Here is a 25,810-nt window from a genome sequence, read left to right as displayed (position 1 = left end):
TAACAGACTGAAGCAAAACAACTTCTTGGATAAAAACTGTTATTTGACTAAACATTTCTCCCCGAAGAAAAAGCTAGCTTTTGCCCATATAATTTGTATTCCAAATAAAAACATAACACATTGTATGCTCTATTTTTTTCTTTTTATTTTGATAGAAGTAAAAGACACTGTGAGCTCCTACTCATGGAAATGTATCTTGTCTCTTAGCCTATTCCGTTCTTTATACCAGATGCTGCCATTTTTTTACACATGGCTATAATGTATAACTTCCATTGCTAGACATCAGTTTGTTATTTTTAAATTTTTATATAGTCTTTCACTTGTTATAGATTGAGCAGGAAATGATTAGCGTGATCTTGGTCATGAGTTCAAAGGAAGCCTTCCTGTAGTGGTAACCCATTCTTCCAAAGGAAAACTTAAAATAAGGATCTGAAGAACAAATAGAGTTACCACATTTTCATGTCTTTAGCTGAAAAAAAATTGAATCATTGGGCAGGATTTTTTAAAAACATTTTGTGTTGTACATTGTACATGTAATAATTAGTTCAAGACTTACAACACGATAGAGACTTTTCTTATCCCTACTTAACAGTCATGATGAGCTTATCTTACTCATCCCACATCATGAAGCTGGGAAAGGGAAGAGTTGGATTTTGGGTTCAGGAAGTGAGGGCCACGGCCCACCCTCTTAATGGGTACCCTTCAATGCCGCCTCCCATTCAGGCACCAATTTTTACTTCCATACTTCAGGGAGTTGTGTTAGGCTTTGCTTTCCTTGATCTATATGTCTCTGGATCTTCTATTCATGTTATCATCTCTTTCTCTCTCTGGATCTCATTATAAGTAATTCCTTCAAATCACATTTCCCAAATTATTGTCTCGTCAGGTCTCTTCCACTCAGACCCTGGGATATGTGTGTGTACTTGAAATTTAGAAGTCGTATTTAGCTCTTTCTAAAACCTCACCTATCATTTTTTTTTAAATCCTAGTTTTCCTTTACTGTTTTTATTTCTCCTTTTATTTCCTTTAACGTTTTACTGGGATTATCACACATTTTCATCAGCTCACACCAATACCCTAGGTCTTTGGGGAGGAGGTCAAAGTCTTTCATTTATTGTAGCTATTGTCTCTAACTTATTCCTTGTGCCTTTTGTGGGCTTTTTAAAATTGTGGACTATATTCACTGAGTGAAATCTGGGAGAATCCCAAGAGTCTAAAAGAAACATGTTGACTGCAATGATGTGAACATTGACTTCCAGGCAACCCATCCTATAGCTTCTCCTCCGCTCACTTACTTCCTACTCCCTGCTCAGGCTTTAGTTCACTGTTACTGTTTGTTTAATTCTTAGACCCTCAGGAGATTCCCTTCATTCTGGTAAGCCCAACAATGCACTGAATTGTGTTTACTGTGTTTGCCTGATCCACAGGCAAATCTTACGAAAGGCCCTTTAGAGTAACTGGTAGAAATTAAAATCCAAGTCTTTTTTCGTTAAGTTAAATCTTCAGGTCAGGCTCAGAGTTTGGATTTTGTCTGAAGCTCTAAAGTAATTTTCATACGTTCTCCAGGAAGATAACATACCTTCCAATTATCCATGTCCAATCATTTCAGACTTTATTTTTCTAACAAAATAAATGAAGGTAAGAGGGATCAAATGACTTGTCTAAGTTAGTTCTGCAACTGAAAAACAAACCAAAAAAAAAAAAAAAAAAAAAAAAAAAGAATCGATACCGATCCCTGGAAACCAAAAAACATTTCAGGCTTATCCAATGGTCTGTGGATTAGACTCAGAAAAAAAATGAAAAGAAAATGATGAAGTAAGAGCTCAGTTAGCAACAGAACGTTTGACCTATACAAGTTGCCCTGGATGCCCAGCAAAGTCACCTCCCCTCATGTGGCGCACAAAGCCTAGCTCTTTCCAACTCAAGTCTGATCCGCACTCACAAGGTGGAGTCACGAGAAGCTAGAAAGAAGAAAAATTTGCCAATTGATCAGATACTTTTTGAGTCCCGGACACATAGATTGCCTCTTTTCAATCCATGGGAATGAACCGAATCTAAATGTCTTACACTTTGGGGCACATGGGTGGTTCAGTTGCTTAAGCAGCTGCCTTCAGCTCAGGTCTTGATCCTGGAGTCTCAGGATAGAGTCCCTCATCAGGCTCCCTGCTTGGCAGGGAGTCTGCTTCTCCTTCTGACTTCTCCCCTCTCATTCTCACATTCTCTCTAACGAAAAAAAAAATCTTAAAAAAAAAAGTCTCACGCTCTAAAACTCAAGAAAGTGTATACATCTGTATTCCCAGACTAATAACTGGGTGGTAGTATTCTAGGGGAGATTTCGTTTATTTATTTGACCGAGAGAGACACAGTGAGAGAGGAAACAGAAGCAGGGGGAGTGAGAGAGGGAGAGGCAGGCTTCCTGCCAAGGAGGGAGCCTGATATAGGGCTCGATTCCAGGACCCCGGGATTATGACTGGAGCCGAAGGCAGACGCTTAATGACTGAGCCACCCAGGGGAGATTTTGCAAAACTCTTGCTTCCTCAGAAATGGCTACATCAGGAGCTTGGGGTTTAAAGGGTCTGTATTTTCTAGGCTCTGAGCAGACTGATGGCACTTTGGACCATAGATGAAAGAGTGAGAAAGATCTGTCATAGACACCTGTCTTAGAGGCATGGACTCACATTTTTAGTAGTGAAGATAGCAAATTAGCGATGACTGGAAGAGCAATATCTACAGATCTTACTGAAATCATTGTACAGATTTTTATAACAACACTTGCTATGTTCCCAGCTTGATATATCATAGGCTTTCAAATTAAAACTTGGGAATTGATTTAAAAAAAAAAAAAAGACTGTGAACCTTGTTTTTGAGCTTTAGTGGCAGTACTGCTTTGTGCCACTGGATGGTGCTATTAAACCACTCTCACATGAACATACTCAACAAATTGAGCTAGAAAGCTAGATGCTTTCTAGAGTTTCAAGCAGAGGGTACCTCTCTCACTTCTCAGCTTTCCAAGCCATCTCAATCTGGACATCATGCAGCCTTTTCTTTTTTTCCCTGAAAAAAAAAAAAAACCTGGAAACATTTCTGAATCATTCTTTTTTTTTTTCCTGAGAGACTGTATTTTTTAGAGCAGTTTTAGTTTTAGAGCAAAATTAGGAGGAAGATAGAGATTTCCCATATACTCTCTGCTCCCACACAAGCATTCCCCCACACCCCATTATCAATGCCACCCACCAGAGTGGTCCATTTGTTATAATGGGTGAATCCGCATGTCCTTATTGCCTCAAGTCCATAGTTTATGGTAGGATTCATTCTTGGTGTTATACATTCTACAGATTTGGTTAAATGTACAGTAATATGTATTCATTTTTAGAGTATCATACAGAATATTTTCACTGCCCGAAAAACCCTCTGTGTTCTGTCGATTCATCTCTGCATCTGATTCATTCTTGAAAACAGTGATTATTCCAGTAACGTTTCTACTAAAAGTGGATCCTATGGCTCGGACATGCAGAAGGCAGACATATTGTGGAATATTTTGTTGGTTTTGTCAGGCATGGCAGTGTCGGTTAGTTAGTAGAGAGAAAGGAAACCCAGGACGCTCTTGCTCCTCAGTGACTACAAGATTCTTCAGAGATGCCTCCAGCTGCAAAGGGTCTGTGTGTGTGTGTATGTGTTTGTGTACACATCTGGTTGCTGCAGTGTGTGCAAAAGAGGAATGAGAACTGGACTGTCTATTCCAACCTCATCAACCACAACAGCTCCATGTTGGGGGATAGGAAATACATGTTTTCATTTTGTTTTTTGTTGTTTTGTGTTTTTACAAAATACAAAATTTGAACAAATTACAAGGCTCAATTATCTCAGTGGCCCTTCTAGTCCTAACATGCTACGTTTTAAGTTCTTCAGTTTTCTTGGTTGACTATTTCATCTTGGTCTACCCGCATGAAGACCAAGAGGATGTGGGGCTCCAGACTGGCCTGAAACAGAAGACCTGAAGTCACCCCCAGAGTCTCCTGTCACTGCTCTCTCCTTACTGTCACCCCAAGCTCTGGCTGCCTGGTTCAAACAAGTCACCACTCTGGAGGAGGTATTTGGAAAAGGCTGAGAGAGGCACAGTGCTCTTAACAACTTTTTTTTTTTTAATTTTATTTATTTATTTGAGAGAGAGAGACAGAGTGAGAGAGCATGAGAGGGGAGGTCAGAGGGAGAAGCAGACTCCCCATGGAGCTGGGAGCCTGATGTGGGACTCGATCCCAGGACTCCAGGATCATGACCTGAGCTGAAGGCAGTTGCCTAACCAACTGAGCCACCCAGGCGCCCTCTTAACAACTTCTTAGAGAGAGCTCGACAGAATACATAGGTAGAAATGGAATACCAGGCTCTCGAACAAGAATGCATCAACCCAAGGCAGACTGTACAAGAGGTGGGAACAGCTCAGAGATGGGCCGGTGATAAGACAATGTAAACCAGTTCAGCAAGTGTGTTTTGAGCTTCTGCACTGGGCCAGGTTCTAAGGATACAGAAATGAAGGGAAGGAGGTATTGGGAGGTTGGAAGCTGATACATAAATGCAGAACTATTGGGCCATATTTAAGTGTCTCGAGGGTGAATAGAACCCGGTGCCAGGCCAGTTCAGAGAAAGGCACTAAACCAGAGGAAGTGATGCCCAAACGGACTCTCCATTGGTGCCCAGGGCACCATCTTTAAAATTATTCTTGATTAAAGGGTTTTTATTCCGTTTGTTGTTGTTGTTACTGTTTTTAAATCACTTCCATGTATCTTTGATGGTTGCCGTCATGTAATTATATAGTATCAATAGCTATTCTTCGTAAAGTTCAAAGCATAGTGCTAAGCATTTTACATATAATTCCACATCTAATCCTCACAAGAATCCTGGGAGATAGGCAGGCATTCGGACCCTTATGTTGAAAACATTTTGTGGAAACTTTCAAGCCCACAGAAAAGTTTTGTTTTGGTTTTAGGTACAATTAGCTGTACTGTACCCATCATCCAGCATGAACAGTTATCAACTTGTGGCCAACGGTGTTTCATCTATACCCCCACACGTTTCCTGACGTCAGGAGCGCACTGAAGCAAATTTCAGATATCATGTCATTTCTGAACGTAGCTCAGTACGTTAATCTAAAAGATAAGGAGACTTCAAAAAACTGTCACCGCAAGCTTGCTTCTAGCTAAGATGAAGTAACAGAGACTAGATTTACCTTCTTGCCTGACTTAACAGAAATGAAAGAAAGAGAGAAAGAGAAAGGAAGAAAGGAAGAAAAAGGGAGAGAGGGAGGAAGAGAGGAAAGAAGGAAGAAATGGAAAGAGAAGGGAAAGGAAAGGAAGAAGGAAGGGAGGAGGGAGAGAGGAAGAAAAACCATGTGTGAAATGATGTTTTCCAAGACACTGGATATTAGGCGTGAAGGGCAGTGAAAATCAGTTGAGTCGCCCCCTCTCCTGATTTATTCCCTTGAGAGGGTTCAGCGTAGCACAGGGAGGAGGAACACACAGAAGCCAGATGGACAGCCTGAGCAGGCTTTATGTAGAAGTGACAGTTTAGTTGTGAAGTTCAAGTGGAAATGCAAATGATCTAGAACGCCAAAACAACTTTGAAAAAGAACGAGGATGAAGGAGTAGTACCATGTGATTTTAATACCTACAACAAAGTTACAGTAATGCAAACAGTGTCACTGGCATTGAGATAGGCAAACAGGATCAGAATAGAGGTCCAGAAAGAGATTTTATACACACACACACACACACACACACACACACGAGCGTGTGTGTGTGTGGGTGGGTGTGTGGGTGGGTGTGTATACATGATGACTGATTTTTGACAAAGGTACAATTGGAATCAGTAGAGGACAATCTTTTCAACAAATAGCACAGGAACAATTAAATATCTGTATAAAAAATGAAGTTTGATACGTACCTTGCACAATATATTAAAAAAAACTCAAAAATGGATCATAGATCTAAATTTAAAATCTAAAACTTCATTATGTCTAAACCCCTAAAATACAGGGGACTTTTAGTGACCTTGAATTAGGCAAAAGTTTCTAGACATGACATAAAAAGCAAAATCCACTAAATTAAAAATTGACAATTTGGACTTGAACAAATTTTGAAACATGAACTCTTTTCTACAAATTCTGTCAAGAGAGTGAAAAGACAAGCTACAGCGTAACAGAAGATGTTTTCAGGTCATGTCTGATAAAGGACGTGATTTTTTTTATATACAATTGATTGATTTTATATGAATATACATATATATTCAAGCTCTTGATTTTGTGTGTGTGTGTGTATATATATATATATATATATATATATATATATATATGGAAAATAAGAACCATTAGGGAAATGTAAATTAAAACCAAGTGTGATACCATTTCCAATCTATTATACTGGTTAAAAATAGAAAGGCTGGACAAACCAAATTTTGGCGAGGATATAGAGCTTTAACCAGTATGGAACCTGGAGGCAGTTCTCTAAACACTTTTGCAATTGCTTTGCTTTGCCAACACTATCTGAGCATTTGGCTATACATCTACATACCTAATTAGGGAAACAAAGTCTGGGATGAATGCAGTAAAATGAGGCCTGGGAATGTCTTCCAAGTTGGGAACACTGAACACTCGGGGACCCTAGAAGACTTGAGAGCCTTGGGGGTTGTCATGCACCCTGAGGTTCAATGGACTCCACACATGGACCAGGAATTAGGGGTTTACTAATTCAACCACCCTGAGGCCTCCTCATGAAAGAGGGTAGAAAGGGAGGCCGCTAATCTGGAAGGTGCATCAGCAGGACACATTTTCTTTGCTGGCCTGTCAGCCTCCTCAGTTCTAATACCCACCACGACCTGAAGTTTGATGTTGCAACTCAGCTATCCGCTAGGAATCAGAAGGAAATTAAAGCAGGGGTGGTGGTTATCGCATTGTGGCGAAATAGGTCGACCATCTGGCGAGCGTGACCTAGCAGTGTGAGGGGAAAACTCTAGAAGTGTTTCTAAACAAGCAGGACAGTAAGGGAAGTCTCACCAACAAATAACATTAATTTATGCTCTTGCTTTTGGTCTATAATGTGACACCTCGCATGAAGGCGGTAAACAATGACTATTCGACTTCAGTGGTCGCAATTTTGGTCATAGAAGCAAACCTTCAGGATTTAAATTATGGAACTGAGAATGGGGACTTTTTAAGCATTTTGGACATAGCCTCTCCTGCCCTGCTGCCCTTACCCTTCCTCCTGTGGGGGCTGTCTCAAATGTTCCCTTTAGCCATCGGGTCCTTAATTTTCTCATCTGCAAAATAGAGATAAATATTATGGTACTCAGAGAAAGAGCATAACGGAGACCTACTATGGATCCCTTAAGAGAATGAAAGGATTGGTTTCTCCAACACCTAAGTACTATGATGGGTAGCATCAGCGACCATAGCCTTCTAGGGACTGGAACCCCAACAGAGGATGTAAGCGATTTCCTGACTCCAACTGTAAAAACCAACTTCCTCATTTCAGTAGAAATGACACCATGAGCAGTGAGTCAATACCATAAAGCGTGTATGTCCTAATACTGATATATTTGTCAAAATTTCAGTGCTTTTTCTTTTGTTTGACGTTAGAAAGAATTTAAGCAGCCTTCCAGCTGCTACTACCCTTTTGCAGAGATGACAAGTAGAGCCCCCAGTCACTGACCGGTTTGCTTGCATTTACCTGGCACAGACCCTGGGCCTATTGATCTTTCCTCCATCCAAGAGCAAGTATTGGTAGAATTATCCACTTTCAGTTAAATTCCAGGATAAATGAAAGAATCTAATGCCCCATTGAACCTGTTCTCAGTACTAGGTGGCAGATGTGAATGGGTTGTAAAAACTGACTGACGGCATGGTGGGAGCCCTACTGATCGAGGAGTGTGGCTGTCCCGATAGGTGCAATCCTTTCTCACTTGAATCATTGCTAAAGCAGTGAAGACTACACAGGGAGGGGGCAACAAAGAGGGAAGATGTGGAGGTTTGTGTAGTCCTGGAGGTAGGGCATTCATGCCAAAACACAGGATGCCTTCGACTCCCAAAGAAATCGCAGAAATCGCAGGTGGGAGCAGAAGGGATTGGGGTGGCCTGAAAAACTGTTCAGTGCAAATCTCTGTCTTTCAGAGATGCATCTCAGCCACGCTAGTCCCAGTGAGGCCTGGAGTATGGAGGGGAGAGCTGCTGACAAGTAAGATAGGCCATAGTCCAATGGAATAAAAAAGCTAATTCCAGAATACGGACCTTGAAAACGAGTGATGGGGGAGGAAGGGAAGATGCTCATCTAGGGGTGCTGAGGTTGTGTCTGTGGAAGTCACACATCTGCTGCTTGGAAATGCCTACCATTTCAAGCAAATACCTACAGCTTCATTCCAGCAAGCGTACAGGAAGCCCAGCCCCGTGTTTTACCCGCCAGCTGGGTCCACTGTTATAAATGCACTTAGGAGGTTATTACCAGTCACATTATCAGTTCAATAAGAACAATCATAATTCAGAATCATAGAACTTTAGAGTGAGAGGGACCCTAGAACAGGGTTTCTGTCTTTGGCACTATTGTCATTTTGGGTCCAATAACTCTGTCTGTGGGGGACCATGCTGTGTACTGTAGGACGTTAAGCAACATCGCTGCCATTTCACTGGATGGCAGTAAGTAGCACCACTGCGGTGACAAGCAAAAATGTCTCCAGACATTGTCAGAAACTATGATGAAAAATTACCCCCAGTTGAAAACTACTACCCTAGACAACTCTACCCAACCTTTCTCACCTCTTGTATGATGCCTTATATATTTATAGGAAATATAAAATACAAAATCTTTAGGAAAATAATGCCTATTAAATTTATATAATAATTCTAAATAAAATTAATTTAAAAACTTAAATGAGACATCTGAACTTCCTTTCACTGATATATCTTTTTACCAATAGATTGTGTTCAAAAGGCTACATGCAACTCTGATCAAAACCTTTTAATGATGATCACTCCAAGCCCTTAGCGATGTCTATGAGTATGTATGAGTAGATGATAAAAATTTTGTATGAGTAGATGATAAAAATTTTAAAACCATTGTCCACAGTCACTTGAGGCTTTGCAACTTTTGAAATTTAAAAATCCTACTAGTTTATTCTTTTCTTATACTGACATACCACTGTATAAATGTCTTATGATAAAACAAAAGTATTTCAAATTCAAACTTCTACATATCTTGTATTTCAAAATAATAATGAAAGGCTAATTAAATACATTGCAAAGGCATTATACAAACAGTTATCCTGCAGCTAGCATGGAAATCCTCATGTGGGTTTCTTGTCCATCAGCTGCACGAGATCAGAAGAAAGATTCTGGGCCACTGTTTATTGCTGGGTAGACCAGAAAGCCCCACCATATCTCCCCAGTGATCCGTCCCCAAGTGTCTGCATCTCGGGCTGAGCTCCAATCCCTGGGCACCTGGAAACTTACTCTGTACTGGTCCTCAGACTTTATCTAGGATGGATCGTGGTGTGCCCTGAAGCTGGCAACTGAGACACCCAGGCTATGAAGCAACTTATGGCTGCACTCAGGGCATCAGATAGATCTATGTAAGGTAAATACAGCTCATTGTGTCTTCCCTGGGAACTATGAGGGTGGCCCTTGGACTTCTGCCCTGCTCAGATCACTCCCTCAAGAAACTATGATGACACTTCTCTTGGTTAGAGATACCCAGCCCCAGGCCTCGGCCACTTCACATCCCACAGGACGTTCTGAATGTTAAGAGACTCACTAATTCAAAGCATGCTTAGACTCCATTTGTGGCACACGGTTGTGATATGGCCCATGGGTTGGGAAGCTCTGCCTTGGAGAATCCTGCCTGGTCCTGGTCGAGTACTCTGTAGCCCAGAGAAGAGGTGTGACTCATCCCAGGTCCCCCACTAAGTTAATGACAGAGCAGGGACCGGACGGAACTTTACTCTACAGGCTCCTGGCACCACAACTAGGCAGATCCTTCATTTCTTGTCTTTATTTTTCTCCCCTTTTCTTCCTTCCTCCCACTGACTCATTCACCACAAATTCCTCATGTGCCTAGCCTGCTAGTCATAAACATGGGCTTGTACCACAGGGAGGGCAGTGTTTCTTAGGCTTTGGTGTGCATAAGAATAAAACTTTAAGAATGGGTATATTTTGCTGCTATATCTTTGTGAAGAAAGTTAAAGCAAGAAGAGAGAAGGGTGAAGATTCGCAGTAGGAAGCATGAGGCAGTATTTCCATTATATTCCATATAAGTTCTTTGGTTGAGTCTTGTGCTAAACACTAGATCGTGGTGACCTAGTAGTGATCCAAAGGCTACTACCAATAGGTAAGAGTTAGAAATAACAAATTAGTTTACTTGCAGAAAGTCCAAATATCTGCTAAGGCTTCCCTTGTTTTGGACAACCTGATTTGACCCACTTGTGCTAGACCTCTATTCTCTGTCCTCAGAAGAGGTCAGGTGGTTGGACATAGCGTGCTCATGGCTGCCTTCTGAACGTAGGGTGCAGAGGGGTTGGAGCATCTCTCACCAGTTACAGTAGAAGTGTTGGCCTAGGAAACCACATGATAGCATCTATAAGGTCACCCCATAAGATCGTTATGGCGTCATAAACACGTTTTCACCCTGAGATAACCCTTTATCCTTTTCTTCTCAAAGATCTTTTGCATGAGTCTTATGTGTGTCTGTGTGTGTCATATTATAACATGTGTTATAGTGAGTGTGTGTGTGTGTGTGTGTGTGTGCGCACGTGTGTGAATGATTGCTACCAATTTACAATGTGCAGTCAAATGCTCTACCCCTGAGCTATACCCCCCCAATTTACAATATGGAAAGAAAAAATTAAGAGTGCCTGGCATTCACATCAAATACTGTGAGGTATTTTTATATTTGATCCTCATAAAAGCTTAATGAGCAATGTAGTGTTGATTTTTTTTAAATATTTGTCTATTTATTTTTATTTGAGTATAGTTGAGACACAGCATTATATTAGTTTTAGGTGTACAACTTTGTGGTTTAACAAGTTCATACATTATGCTATTTTCATCACAAGTGTAGCTACCTGCTATCTTGATACATCACTATTAAAATCATTGACTACTTTCTCTATGCTGTACCTTTTATTCCCATGACTTATTCATTCTATAACTGGAAGCCTGTATCTCCCACTGCCTGTCAGCCATTTTGCTCATCCCCCCCAACTTCCCTTCTGGAAACTATTAGTTTGTTCTCCGTATTTATAGATCTACTTCTATTTTTTTTTAATTTATTCATTTTTAAGGATTCCACTTAGGAATGTGTTTGTGTTTCTCAATTTAACTTATTTCACTTAGCATAATATCCTTTAGGTCCATCCATGTTGTTTCAAATAGCATGAATTCACCTTCTTATTGCTGCATAATATTCCTGTGTGTGTGTGTGTGTGTGTGTGTGTATGTGTGTGTACACACGTGTATACTACATCTTCCATATTCATCATCTATTGATAGACATTTTAAGAAAATGCAGATTAAGAGAATGAATTTATTGTGTAACTTTGAACAAATTATTTTTTTTAAACCTATAAACAAAGTTTATGCCTAAAAACAAAGTTTTTTTTTTTTTTTAAACCTATAAAAAGGGGATTGGCCTTTTCAGTCTCATAGTAACAATATATCATAATTGGCCCAAATTACACAGCTGGGAAAGGACTTTAACCCAGATCTTCTTTCTCCAAATTCAACACAAGTGTTCCGAATAACATGGCTTATCAAAGAGGATGACACTCAGAGCAGGTAACCGAAGTCCTATAAATCTTGCTACATCTGGGGAAATAAGTCAAGAAATATTCCTACACTACTCTCCCTCTGAGAGCCAGGATTGGCTGTGTGGACCCATCTCCCCCAGATGATCATGTGTTAGAACCACTCTGAGGAGGTCCTCAGGACCTGGGTAGCCCCTTGAGCCCATGTGGCTCAGAGTTTGAGAGTCAAGCCACGGTGAAAGCATGGCCAACAGCAACAGCCTCCGTGGGGGATGCTCCTGTGGGCCATAGCAGGTCAACATGAGCTTGCTGGAATTTCAAACCAACCACATCTGCATCCACTAGATTTTAGTTCCAGTTTTTCTGCCTCACTACTTTGAAAGTGAGCAAACAGTGCCTTCCTTGCAACACCCAACCATCAGATATCAATCTCACAGGGCATGGCAGAACAAGTCAAGCCTGTGAGTTAGAGGCCCCCATCCTAGTTCCAGATAGCTGTGTGACCTTGGGAAAGTTATGTGACCTCTTTGAACCCTTGTTTCCCATCTTGAAAACAAATGCAGTTGGTCAAATAATCTCTAAGGCAGGTAGTCTCAAACTTGTAACAGGCATTAAGAATTGCTCGGGGGAGCTTATTAAAATGCATGTTTGTAGGGCTCCTGGTCCCCATGATTCTTATTTAGTAGGTTGAAATAAGACACAGGAATTTTTAACAAGCAGCCTAAGTGATTCTGCTAGAGGTTGTCTATCGACAACACTTTCAGAAATACTATAGGGCTGAGGGTCCCTCAAGCTCGTGCTGTGTGGATCCTTCATCCCCCCATTGTAGCTAGCTAATCACTAAGTGCTGGTGATTATTCAGGCCAAATGCCTGCTTCATTCACCTTTTCCTTTCAATCCCACAGCAACGCCAATTTTAGGTCAGGATGCTAGCAGTGACTTCTGATTTGAGTTTCTGCCTCTGGTATTCTACCCTTTGCGCTCTCCTGTAACAGTCTGCTTACATTCCTAAACTCTTCTCATCAAAACCATGCAATGGCTGTTAGTTGTCTGTAGGGTGAACTCCAAACTCCTTGATCTAGCAATTGTCCCCAAATCCTTCTCTTCTCTAAATCCCTCCTAAGAACTTTCTGCAGCAGAGAAAGCAGAGAAAACAGCAGAGTCTGGCCTTTTGAGGCCTCCTGCATGAGCATGTGTCTTTACCGCTACGCCCTTTGTTGCTAGCTTGTCTGCTTTCTGATCCTCCTCCCTTGACCCTTCCATACCCACTGTCTAAATTCTATACATTTTTGAAGCCGAGCTTTAAAATTTACCTCCTTTATGATGTCTTCTTGGACCAGCCCTCTGGACTGTGAGCTCTTCTTTATTCCTGTAACTCTAGCTCAATACCACAAAATGACCACTCTAAGTTTTCTGCCTACACTGTGTGTTTCTTTATTTCAGTAGCTTCACCTTGAGCACTGCGGTGTCAGTGGTTGCGCGTTTCTGGGTTTTCTGAAAGCCTTCGCCCAGAGTGGGTACCCAATCAGATTTACTGCCCAGTCTTCCCTCGCAGAAAGCCTTCGCTCCTTAAGCAATGAAACGAATACACACTTGAAGGAGTTAATTAACTTCTGACATTTTTCTCTGTTTGCAAAATAGAAGAACCAAAACAGGATACTCCTCATCCCAGGATGTTATAAGAAACCATTTTTTAAAATGAAGAATTGTTGACTAAGAAACAGCCTGAATAGGTGCACCTGCCTGCTCCGATTAAGAATGCTTCCTTTAAGTAATAAGCCTGTTTCCCTCTGTGAAGGATTTCCTGACATCCTCAGACATGCTTGTTATTGTTTGTAATAATGGCATGTATTAAACCTTTCAAAGAATCAGACAATCTTTGGGACTTCACATATGAGTTTTATGTGATTTTCACATCCACCCTATTAGTAATGATGAACTTTATTTTATGGGTGAGGACATTGAAGCATCAGAGATGAAATACTTTCTCAAAAGTCACCAGTGAGTGTCAGAACAGGAATTTGCACCTAGGTCAGTCTGATCCCAAAGCTGAGGCACGCAGCCATTGCATTCTCCTGTTAACCTAACATCCTGCTGACCTAACATCCCAGAGCCTCTCAGTTGTTGCTTGCAGGCTCATCATCTGGGGAGACTGCAAATTCTTTGGAAGTGAGCTGTGTCCTTAGTGTCGGACGCATTATAGGCACTCGGTGAAAGCTGAATGAATGCAGACTGGAAGGGAAGATAAGAATGAGACACAGACTGTAATATGTCCCAGGCCAGGTGATGACGAAAAGGGTTAATAAGCAGCATCAACCATGTGGGAGGCTGGGGAGGGAGGGAGCCTCTACAGCTGCCATCGGGAAAGGCTGTGTGGAGATGTGGCCTTTGAGGTAGTAATGATCCCTTACCCTAGGGTCCCTTCCTTGATACTTTTGACCTGAACAAGCCCTTGATCAACAATCAATATGATAGGCACAGCACTTAATTCAGATGATCTATAGGTCACTTGGGTTCTTAGTGGCAAACACAGAGCTCATCCTAACTAATTTAAGCAGAAAAGGAATTTATTAAGGATCTTAAGGAACTCACAGAATCTGCAAGGAGAGCCAGGAAATCTGGGTTAGAGGCTATTCAACTGGAAACAACATCCCAGACCCTTTGTGGATGAGGTATTCCTACCGCTGCCACTACTGGAAACAAATACCTTGGCTCACATCGATGATGCCAGCCTGAGAATGTCTGACTCTCAGCCAATACTGTCCCTCAAAGTGGGACACTCCGGACACCCTTTTCATTAAAAGATGATGTTAATGGGGTGCCTGCACCAACACCTTGCTCTGTCTCTAATCAGAGAGCTTGAAATTGCGGTGGGGAAGCACAGCTTTAAGTTCTTACCTCCAGGCTTCACAAAAGGCTAGGAAAGAGACTTTGCCCTTCTAACTCGGCACAGCAGAATTCAAAGTGTAAACCATCCTCCCAAATGTAGGAAGGTAGTTCAAAAGATGTTGAGGGGTTCCATGAAGAACAGTTGTTACTATAACAGCAATAATAGCTGAAACCTAACTGAGCATTTACTATGTGCCGGGCATTTTACATGCATCCCCTTTCTTCCTTGCAAAAAACACACAACCGATAATACTAAATCTGAAAATACCTTTGCACATGGACAGACTCTAGGCCCTGGAGAGGTTAGCTTTTAAGGCCATGCATAGAAGGTCTTAAATTCTATAGCAGATTGTATTAGAGGTCTCTGTTACTTCCCTGAACTTTCTCTATCATAACACTCTTCTTATTTTATTGTTCTTAAATATAATGACTGCCTTTTTGGCTAAAAGCCATGAACATACAGACCTGCCAGTCTTATGCCCTGTTGTGTTGCCAGCACCTGTTATGTTAATTCATTCAGTTAATAGACACTCCAGGTCCACTATGTGTCTGGCACATTCGAGCTTTCAGTCAACAACAGTGCTTTGAATTTGTCTAAGGTGCCAAGCACCATCTCTAGGTGTCCAGGGTACCGTGGGAACAAGGCAGGCAAGACGGCCTCCGGCAATTCACAGTCTGCCTAAGGAATCAGACATTCAACAAATAAACAAGCATATAAAGTAACTCCATACAGTAAGAGCTGTGCAGAAAAAGAAAGCAAAAGAGGGGATAGAGAGTAATGGGGCAGGGTGACGAGGAAGACCTCTTTGAAGGGATGGCATTTGACACACCAAAATGAAGGAGAGGATGACCCTTAAGAAGATCTGGGGGACCACGCACAGGTGGTGGGAATAGCCAGTGCAAAGTCCCTCCGTGGGAATCAGCTTGGCCTGTTCTGGGAGCAATAAGGCCAGTAAGGCTAGAGCACAATGTCTAAGGGGAAAGTGCTTAATGATGAGTTCAGAGAAAGTCAAGGCCAGTTCGACCATGAACCCACTCCCTCATAGGAAATTTAGGTTTTATTCAAGACAGGGCAGCATTGGAGAGTTTTGAGCAAGAAAGTGCCAGGATCTGATTTAGTTGTAACTAAATGACTGCAGAGGCTGTGTGGAGATCAGCCTGCGAGCAGGGCTAGATTCAAAACAGGGAAATTGTGTAGGGTGGGTTTTTTAGCCGTAGAACAGAGGAGAGAGAACTGCCCTGGGCTGATGGTATGGGGATGGAAAAAGTGGCTGGGTTTGGGGGGCTGCCTCCAAGCTAGAGCAGAAAATTTTCATAATGTCTTCAGTTGGAGCAGGAAAAGAAAACGGACTTGAGTAGCTGGGTAAATGGAGATCCATTTCCTGCAATGCAGGAGATTGGGGCAGAAGAAGTTTTGGAAGAAAAACCTAGACTTCATGGAACTTTGGACATGGACACTTTGAGAGGTTTATCGGACATTTGAGTGGGGATGGGTGTTCGGAGGCATTGGATACACAAGTTGGGATGCCAGGAGAGAGGTCAGGATCAGATGTGTGAGCTTGAGAGACGTGGGTATACAGGTGATGTTTCAAGTCTTGTTTTGGTTTTTTTGGGTTTTTTTTTTTAAGATTTTATTTATTTATTTAATTGACAGAGAGAGAGCGAGATAGGGAACACAAGGAGGGGGAGGGGGAGTGAGACAGAGAGAAGCAGGCTTCCCACTGAGCAGAAGTCAGACGCTTAACGACTGAGCCACCCAGGTGCCCCTAAAGTCTTGAGACAAAATTGGATCACCTAAGATAGCGTTCAAGAAACACTTGCTAAATATTGAATAGATGTTTGGGGATAGAGATGAGGCTGAAACAGAGGTCTGGTTCAAAGCCCTTGGACAATGTTTTTTCTGAGCTTTAGGACAGGAAGAGGAAACAACTTGACTGAAGGGGAGAGAGAGGGGCTGACAGAGGAATAGAGCTGCAAGAAAAAAGGAGTAGAAAGAGGAGTGCTGGATAGAGCAAAACACAGGAAAGGGAAAGGCCAGCAGGGGAGTGAGGAAACCGTTCTGGCGGGGACTCCTTTCATCCCCCATTTCTGTACTTAGAATCACCCTCTGCCCGTTGGATGCTTTCTTGGGTTTTGTGGACTGCATTTTCTAAAATTATTCATGGAACTCATTTTATCCATCCACTTGGGAGCAATTTATTTTTATTTGGTATCAAAAATAGCTATCTTTTCTTGAGAAACTTAAAATGAATCCTGAGAAATCTAGGAATCCCATAACTGATCAGGCTTCTTTTTATGTGTCTTTACTGGGAAGCGTAGAGCCTCGTGAGTGGTATTTTTGTATGACCCTCATTCCAAGTCTATTTTATGCCTCAGTCATGTTTGTCTTTTTTATTTATATGTGCTTTTTGTTTAAGTTTCTTTGCTGTTTTTAAATATCCCTGACAGCCATATTAACTGCTATATGGAGTAAGGCAGGAAATAACAAACAAATTCAGCAACTTAATAAATGTTCATTTCAAATCATCTGTTCTATTACCCTTATAAACTCACTTGTCAGACATGCGTCTCAACTTCTGGTAGAGAAATTATGTCACTTAGATCCATCAAGGGACTGTGCCCCATGTTTCTACTTTTTCTTCCTTTTCCCAGAGGAGGGAGAAAATGAGCTCAATTCTCCTCCTTCCGGGCATCTGATGAATGAGGAGTAGAATTAGTTTAACTATACCAGAAATAAAAGCAAACCAAATGTTGCCAGCATACTTATCATCACCAGATCATCAAATCTGGACAAATTCCACTTTATCTGGAAAAAAGGCCAATGCAGTTGCTTGCTTTAGCTTTGTAGCAGAGATCCCATCTTGATAGTTTCAGTTGTACTTATCCTAGGATACAGTTCCAAACACATATGGAAAGCAGGTGGTTTGGCCTCAAAATGGCATATCCACCAGAGCCAAAGTCAGCTTGCATCTGGAATGGAGAGGTCACCAGGCTCCAGCAGGGAAGTCATGTCACGGAGTCTTGTTGGCATTGGCCATGACAGAAGACATCACTGCTACAAGGCTTAATGAGAAAAGAGGACAATGGTAGCCAAGAGTGCTGCTGAAGGTGGCCACTTCTAGGGATTCCCAGAATGAGCAAAGAGGCATTGGAGGTGGCCAGAATTATTGCCGTGGCAGGTGGGAGAAAAGCCCAAGAAATGCTGGGGTTGTTTTGTTTTGTTTTTGTTTTGGGTTTTTTTTTTTTTTTTTGAAGATTTTATCTATTTATTTGACAGAGAGAGAGAGAGACCATGAGAGAGGGAACACGAGCACAGGGAGTGAGAGAGGGAGAAGCAGGCTTCCCTCAGATCAGGGAGCCCAATGAGGGGCTCAATCCCAGGATCCTGGGATCATGATCTGAGCCAAAGGCAGACACTTAATGACTGAGCCACCCAGGCACCCCGAAATGCTTTTCTGATACAGAGTTGTTGAGACCCAAGCTGATTTAGCCTGGAGAAATTCGAGTTAAAGGTTATTTTTAGGGTGGAACTATTAATGGCTTAAAGAATGTTTATCTAAATCTACTTCTGTTGGCTTCCGTGAATACTAGAGTAAATTTCCTTCTAATGCAAAAGAAGCCCTTATGAACTCACTGTTGGGAATGATTAAGTGTATACAGGAGAAGGGAGATGTTATTTCCAGTCATTGATCAGTCATTTGTGAACATTTATTAAGAACTGATTACAACTTCCACTATGCTTGGGGCAGATCTGCTTACTGAGAAAAAGGTGGTTGTCATGGAAACTGCAGATAGCTACAGTCCTCTTTGGACCCAAATGAAGAGCTAAAGTCCTCTGACCAAATTATTGTCCCTATCCAAAAAGCCTAGAGACTTCAAGACTATTCTAATACTAGACTTCTTGTTTTATGCATAAATCTCCCACTCTAGTTCTGAAATGTGCTGTGAAATCAGGCCCTTCTGATAAAGAGAAAGATCATGACTGAAACAGGTGACGCAGCCTTTAAGGTCTGTGAGGCCTTTTTGGAGCATGCAAATCTACTCTTGTCTTTGCATTTGCCTTAGCCCAGCATCTACAACAGAGAGAGCAAGGACACAAGGGTAGAAACATCTGATACATCAGATGGACTAGGGTGAGTTGATCGTGTAATACCTCTTTTTTGGTTTGCACTAGTCATTTAACCAGGTCTCAAAGACAGATGGCACAGACTAAGGAAAATAGGCTTATGTTCCCTAAAGTTCCTGCCCTCTCAAATTTCAGAGCCACCACTAGGTGATTCTTTGACATTAAGCAAATCCCTCAAGCCTGCAGAGCCTCAGATGGCCTCCTATGTTAAATGGGAATATCAGTTATTTGATCACAGAGTTATCTGAAGAACAAACGAGAAACTGCATGTGAAAAGTTCCCCCCCCCCTTTGGAATATTAGGAATTAATGCTACCTTTATTTAGTTTCATGGAAAGAGATTAGTTCGGGGCTGTGTTGCATGTTCAGAGTTTCATGTGTTCTGATTCTGACATAGTGCATAGCAAATGTTTGTTGTTGAAGTAATGAGAAAAGATTGCAGTTGCTTTGCCTGCAATCTCTTTGATATTTAATTCTAAGAATTGGAAGCGAAGGCTTGAGGTCATCTTGTTCATGCTTCTGCCTCAGGACATACAGGAGAGGCAGTTTGGTATAGAATGAAATCTGTTCCGAGAATACAGGTGTCTGCTCTACAGGGCTGGGGGTACATGCTCTAACAGGACACAAAACAGAGCAGACTTGGCCCATCTGTAGACAAAGCAGGCTGTTTTAAATTGCATAGACACTATCATGTCCGTTCCCTGTGAAGTTAATTCCACTATTCTTATTGTTGGTTTGTGGGACAATGTCTCTAAAAGACTTCTACTAAAAATATAAATATACTTTCAAAGAAAGGCAGCTTACAAAGTCATTGATAAATTTTTAAACGGACAGGCAGTAGGTCTATGGAACAGCAGGCTCTCAGGGGCAGGAGGTAGAGGGATTGAGGGTGGAGATTTGGTGTTATTTCTCTAGGAGCATGAATAAGTTGGTGAGTCCCAGACAAACTGGGGACAACACAAAAGCACTGGGGAGAGGAGGACTCAGAAAGTTTGGGACGGGGTATGAGAAAAATAGATAAAAGAGACTAAGAGATCCACATTTCCAGTTATACAATGAGTAAGTCATGGACATGAAAAGCAGAGCATGGGAAATATAGTCAATAATATTGTAATAACGTTGTGGTGACATATGTTGACCACACTTACCATGGTGAGCTGCATAACATACAGAATTGTTGAACCAATATGTTGTAAACCTGAAATAAATATCATATTGTATATCAATACAAATGTCATATGTATGTCAGTTAAAGAGAACCAATGAATGTGATAGGCATCTAAGGCACATATGGCAAATATTGCCATGTTAACTGATCTTTAAGGTAATTAAAAAATTTAAAGCATGGATACCTTAATCTTTTCATGTAACTCTCATGACAGTTGAGGTCGTCAAAGAGGATCGTGGTCATCATGTCGCAGTTTCAGGTGAAGAAAACAAGGCCCAGAGCAGTCAACTGGTATCTTGAACAGATCTTACGTACCAAGCGTGGTGCTGGAGTTTACTTCCTTTGACTCCTAATTGGGTACTCTATTTATTAGATTCTGCTGCCTCTTAGACTTGGACAACCTGCCAAACAACACAATGACAATAAAATAAAGATCATGCTGGCGGTCTTCTTGTATGGTGCCCTCGCCATGCAGTAAGAGCATTGTTACTGAATGACACTGTGGCATTGTGCTAAATAACAGAAACATTTTGTCCCTTATTATCACTTGTAGTCTACAGATGTGGGCAAGGGGTGGTTGAGGGGGTAGATTATCCGCCCGTACTCCTGCACACATGCAGCATGGACTCCAGTCCCGATTTGTCTGCTATCAGTCTGGGCATGCTCAGAACTCTTTCACTAAAGATTCTCTGGGTTGGAAGGATCTTAAAAGTAGTTTGGCATACCCATCCATTTAATCCTTCTCCCATGTGCCCCTAAATGGCTCTCTATCTGTTTGGTTTACAAAAAGAAATCAATCACCCTATTTCCAAGGGCAGCCTGCTCCATTTTAGGGCAGTTGTCATGGTTATATCACCAAAGGGAGAGATTTTTATTCTTTCAGCAATAGATACAAGAACATTTGCACAGGAAAGCACGTTGATAGCCTCACTTGAGGCCAATCTAAGCCTCTCGAGTTCTGGGAGTTGGCTGGGGCCACTTTGGTGAAGAGGACCAGGAGATTGCGTAAGAGGAGATGAGAGTTTCAAAAAGGGGGAAAGGAGGGAGGGAGGATAAGTCAAATGGTGGCATGCTGTGTGCTTCATCATACATTCTCTCCTTATCCACACCTTCCCATCTTCCCCTTCCCCAACACTCTGCAAAGTCTATTAAATCCTAAAACACGTGTTTGGATTTTTATGGAAACCTTTGAAATGTTGGCCGGGGGTACTGACTCCCAAAGGAATAGAGGCGGTTTTTACACTCAGGGGAACTGGCAAATGACTGGGAGTAAGGCTCTCCTAGATGGTCAAGTGAGAGGCTATGCGATCTCTACCTAGATCTCAAAATCCAGGGAGGCCTCCGCTAATGCTTGTGTCACAGTTAGAAGACTTCTCCAGATCATTGCACTCATGACTTTTCTTTCAGCTGGATTGTTCCAAGTAGAGATGAGGCAAGTTGGTCTCCTGACATGCAAGGGAGATACTTTCTGAGACTTTCTCAAGTCCTCATCTTCATGACTATTACCATAGCTCATGATCTCTTATATAATGATCTCTAAAGTGAGTATAATGCTATCTTCTCAACAGGGCTTTTTGTGAGGATTATGTGAAATTATGTATTAAAACTCTACAGAGAACCTGATAACTTGCTTTTCATAGTGTTATCCAAATTTGTGCCTCAATGAAATTTTAAAATGGTGGCATAACTTGGTCTTTGGAGGGTAGCTTGAAAATAACTGAAATGTCACATATGAACATTTCTAGGGCCAAGATTCACCTGTGTCAAGCAACTTATTCCAAGTATCTTCCATAGTCCCTGGGTTTTAAACCCTCAGGTCTTGGCATGTCAGCCATCAGTTTCACATTTAAAAAGATGAATGATCCAGGATAATGGTGCCATTTTTTTTCCTGCCAGCTTTTTCTTCCAGCTAATAATGATGTCATCTCTGGAGCCAAATTCCCCCTCTTACTCATTACTATTCAGGAGCAGGTGGTAACCATGAGTACGTCCCCACTCCTTGAGTTTGTTGTCATCTGCAGAGCTAAAAAGGGATGTCTAAGGGCACCTGGGTGGGCCAGTTGTTAAGCATCTGCCTTTGGCTCAGGTGATGATCCCAGGGTCCTGGGTTCAAGCCCTTCATCTGGCTCCCTGCTCAGTGGGAAGCCTGCTTTTCCACTCCCTCTGTTTGTGTTTCCTCTCTCGCTGTGCCTCTCTGTCAAATAAGTAAATAAAATCTTTTAAAAAATTAAATAAAAATTAAAATAAAAAGGGATGGCTAACTGTTGCTGCAGTTGTGTTGAGGACCATAGGAAGAGCTTGGGATAAGAGATCATATCTTGGCTTGATGCCAGGTTTGTGAACAACGATCATCTTGTTTTTGCCTCCGGGGGTATTTGTCAGAGGTAAGAACTTCTCTTATTCGATCAGAGAACAAGAGTCTTAACAGTAGAGAGAATAAGTGAGATTAGGATCACAAATAATTTGGGGGAACGACAAGGTGGTCACAATCACATTGTAAGCATCCAAGGGTGAGCCGGAACTTTGAGTCTGCCCGTTTATACCATCTACGTGAGCCCCTGACCTCCCAGACTCTCCTTGGAAAGTGACCAGCTCAAGTCCCCTAGCTCTCTGAAGATAAGACAGGGGAAGTGATGACAAGAGGGGAGAGGCTGAGAAATTGCATTCCCAGGATGATCAGAGAGGATTAGACGAATGGCTTGGGAATGTTATTTCTTGCAGGAAAGATGTGGCATTATCTCAGAACCATCTGGTGGCAGCAGGAACGAGAAGGGGGAAGAAGGCTCTGAGCAGTCGTCACGTAGCCATGTCTTACTACTTACAGACACCCACAATCAGGCTATTTCCTGACAGAAATTGGTCAGCTAATAGCCTTGGCTCAGGAAAGAATGGAGCTTCAAGGTATAAGAGAGAGCGGCTCTGCAGAGCCTGTAGGATTCCTCTAGCAAGAAAACTTAGAGACACTCCTCGAAGCTTCCTGGAGCATGGGCCAGAGCTCCAGACCTGGGGAGAGTTTAATGTGCTCTTGACCTTGCAGTGTGAGACTGATCTGGACTCAGGTGGGCGGACTGTCTGGGAACCTCAGTGTAAGATGGCATTCGTGGTAAGCCAGGTTTCAATCTGGCCTGCATAGGCCTTTTGTTTGCCCCACAGTAATGATTACAGAATGCTTGGATTAGTTCCCAAGTCTCAAATAGCAAGGTATTTCATATAAGATGCAGATTGCTGGCTGCTCTTGGAGAATGGGAAATCTGGCAGCTCTGGGTCCACGTTTTCACATAGCAATATTTGGCTGGAGTTGTGTAGCCACTGGCCGCAGAAACCCGGGAGTCCCCCTCCACTCCCACATAGTCTCCAAGTATTCACTTACTCCAAGCCCCTGCTAGACATTTGTATTTTTCATTCCTGCTCTAGAATGTAACGCCAGTGAAGACAAGGAATGGGAGCATTCGTCCCTTTTAGAGCTCTGCACAGTGCTGGGCAATGCACAGGGATTTGATACATATTTATTTACTAACAGTGAAGAGTAAAGCCGTGTGGAAACCAAGCAGATCTGCATTTAAATCCAGGCTGTGTTGTCTTGGGTGAGTGATTGAAATTTCTGAGTCTGTGTTTTTCTCATTTATGAATTACAGATAAAAACACTGACCTCATTGGGCAATTTGAGAGAAAATCTGAAAGGCTTAGCATGATGCCAGCACATGGTGAGCACCCACCAAATATTTGCTAAATGGCTGAAACGATGTTTAGTCACAGGGTTTGACCCATGGGCCTCCTTTGTTGGGTAACATAGAAATTCATTTCATTAAGCATGCATGGGAATTGCGATGGGCAAGAATCTCAAATGATGACCAAAATAGCAGTTCCAGTGGGGTGAGGGATTGCTGTGCAGGAAAGATAACTTGTTCCTCAGTTTCTTTGTTGATGGTCACAGAGGCAATGTGATTTGCAGCCCTACAGAGGAAGCTACTGGCTGAATTATAGGGATGGAGGTGGGGGTTGAGAGTATAGGCTTTGAAGACTGACAGCCGTGTCACACATGCCAGGCGCTTGGCTAGGCTACTACGTATGTTTAAGACCTCAATTTCCTCCATTAGAAAATGAAGGTAGTAATACCCCCAGTACGGGGTTTGATCTCAATTGTTAGTGTAAGATTCCATATAACATGCGTAACATATTGGCTGGCACAAGGAAGATGGTCAGCAAATGATATATTTATTGGTATGAAAGAGAAAACACTTTGAGGCTGGTAGTGCCAAGTACTGTATTTATTCCGTCACCTTCCTGTGTGACCCAGGGCCACCTACCTTCCTTCCCTAGGACTCTGTTTCAAGCAGTATGAGAAGCTAGTCTGTGTAGCAGATGCCGTGGAGTACCACCCAAAGACCCCCTCAGAAGAAAGGCTCTCAGTACCCGCCTCCAGTGGCTTCGAGTGATAGCCACAGGCGGACAGCCCATGACTGACTCCGTCTTGGAGAACTGCTCTCAATCAGAGGTAACCGCCTCATCCGAACTCATACCTCACCCTTCTGGGGAGCAGGGCCATGCAGAGAGGCTAATTTAGGACCTCTCTGGAAGGCCAGCCCAGCTTCAGCACTCTCACGTGGGTTCCACCGGACCCTCTGTTTCTCTGTAATTCAACCTCTCCCCGTGCGTGGTTCCATTTCCCTCATTCCCTCACGGACATTGATCTGAGAGTACTCTCCAAGAAACATCTGGGTACAAATCTACCTCATGGAGGCTGTTTTCAGGTGACCTGAACAATGGCAGTTTGGCTGATCTCAGTCCATTTCTCTGAGCTCAGCACTTTCTTGGCTTGCCGTATTTGGGTTCGGTGAGAAGAAACAAGGAATTATTTTATAGAAGGAGATCAAGGTTATCATGAAATCTTCCATATAGACTCTAGAGAATTCTCTGTGAGGATCTTACAGATAATGTGGAGTATGGCAAATACTTTCTAGAAGGACATGAGGATTCAAGCAAGTGGCCGATGTCCTCTCTTGCAGCTGATGTGAGATTTGGGAACTTCGGGCACCCATGGTAGGTATGTCTCTATCAGATACGCCTCTCAAGGGCCTACATAGAGATAAGGAAGAAAATTCCTGCCTCAAGCCTAGAGGATTGAGTAAGCGTTCTTCCCCCAAAATGCTCTGTGTTGGTTCTGCTAAGACTGTACCATCTTGCCGGCAGGAGGTACAGGCTTTGGCGGGTGCTGCCTCCATTCCAGAGAGAGAAGATGGTGAGAATCATCTGGATGGGAGAGCCAGCCCGGTCCAGCTTCACTACTCCTTGCTGTCAGCTTTCTCCCTAATGTCAGGCACTTTACACCGGCAGTGGTGGGGGAAGCCCATTTCTTTCTGCAGAGGAATAGGCATCTTGACCCATGCAGGATGACCCCCAGATGTCATTTAGTACCCCAAAGGGGAGCGTGTGCTCAGCCCCTCTGAGAACAGTGTGTGCAAAAGGAGCCACAGCTGTGTCTGGTATTTACGCATACTGTCCCTAGGGACCCCGTGCTCAGAGTCATGAGTCCTTTCTGCGCTGCCAAAACCCAGGTGCAGAACCAGGAAGCTGAATTCATCCTTCACAAAGACTCCCAGGAGAGGAAAAATACCCTGACTCAAGTTCTGGGCAGCCAGGGGATGGGGGTGGTTTTCAAGTCAGAGCAAATGAACGGAGGAGGAGGCCCTTCCGGCAGGACTGGGTACAGGGTGTCTGCCATAGATTCCCGGGGTGATCAAAGGAGTTAAGGATGGGTCTTGGAATCAGAAAACTGACTCTTCCTTGGGCATGCTCTTTAACTCCTTGGAAGGTTTCTTTCCCTTTCTGTGAGATTGGGACAATAGTAAG

The 25,810-nt window shown here is 42.5% G+C and overlaps 1 long non-coding RNA gene across 1 annotated transcript in view; it reads left to right on the top strand.

Moving 5' to 3' along the window:
* The window catches only part of LOC309842333, a 367,302-nt gene that overhangs the window by 307,705 nt on the left and 33,787 nt on the right, over positions 1-25,810 (top strand). The gene's annotated exons all lie outside the window — the stretch shown is intronic.

This window comes from Mustela nivalis, assembly GCF_964662115.1.
Source record: "Mustela nivalis genome assembly, chromosome: 10".
Classification (NCBI taxonomy): Eukaryota; Metazoa; Chordata; class Mammalia; order Carnivora; family Mustelidae; genus Mustela; species Mustela nivalis.
Note: the sequence above shows the minus strand (reverse complement) of the source record. Positions and strands in the feature narration are given on the sequence as shown.